Consider the following 1055-nt stretch of genomic DNA (forward strand, 5'->3'; position numbering starts at 1 on the left):
AGGTGACTACATTTGGGAGGGGAAGGGGTCCTGGGAAACCACATGGGGCCCTGCTTCCTCCTCCTGTGTCTAGACCCCAGCATCGCCATCTCTGTCTCCCCCACTTCCAGGATCCTGGGCCCAGTCTGTGCTGAGTCAGCCGCCTTCAGTGTCTGGGAACCGAGGCCAGCAGGTCACCGTCTCCTGCTCTGGAGGCAGCAGTAACGTTGGGCGTGGATATCCAGACTGGTTTCAGCAGTTTCCTGGCAATGCCCCCAAACTCCTCATCTATAGTGGTAGTAGCAGGCCCTCAGGGGTCCCCACCCAATTCTCAGGCTCCAGCTCAGAGAACACGGCCACCCTGAGCATCTCTGGGCTCCAGCCTGAGGACGAGGCTGATTATTACTGTGCAGCCTGGGACAGCAGCATCAGAGCTCACACAGTGCTCCAGGCCAGTGGGGAAGTGAGACACAAACATGCTGCACCCAATGGTGGGACTCCCCGTGCAGCACCCTCCTCGGCCCAGACACCTGCTCTCTCTAATTTGCCTGAAAGCTAGTGTCTCAGACCCAGCGCAAGGAACATCTTTCTGGTGTCAGATTCGCCCCTTAAGCCAACACCATCCTTAGCAGCAAGACATTGTCTGATGTTTTGAAATTCAATAAGAATTCCTCAAAACAAGGGGTAGGATTTCCTGGGAACAGAGTTCATGGTGGAGTCAGGGAAGAACAAAGGACACAGGATGCAGTTGTGACTGATTCAGGGAAGTCAACTAATTCAGAGGTTTGTCCAAGTGGACAATTTATTGAATCCCTATATGCACCTGGGTTACAGCCCCAGGGATACAGGTGAGGAGAGACAGCTCAGGGATGCCCAGAGTAGCAGACCAGAAGAGCAGGAGAAAGGAGATTAAAAGCCTTGAACCAGGACAGAACAGCAGTCAGCCCCAGGGATACAGGTGAGGAGAGACAACTCAAGGACACCCAAAGAAGCAGGCCAGAAGAGCAGGAGAAAGGGGGATTAAAAGCCAGGAAGCCAGACAGAGGTACAGTCAGCCACAGGGACCCAGGTGGGGG

Source organism: Orycteropus afer, unplaced genomic scaffold, assembly GCF_000298275.1.
Source record: "Orycteropus afer afer isolate SDZICR_OR568_19922 unplaced genomic scaffold, OryAfe1.0 scaffold01131, whole genome shotgun sequence".
NCBI classification, from domain to species: Eukaryota; Metazoa; Chordata; class Mammalia; order Tubulidentata; family Orycteropodidae; genus Orycteropus; species Orycteropus afer.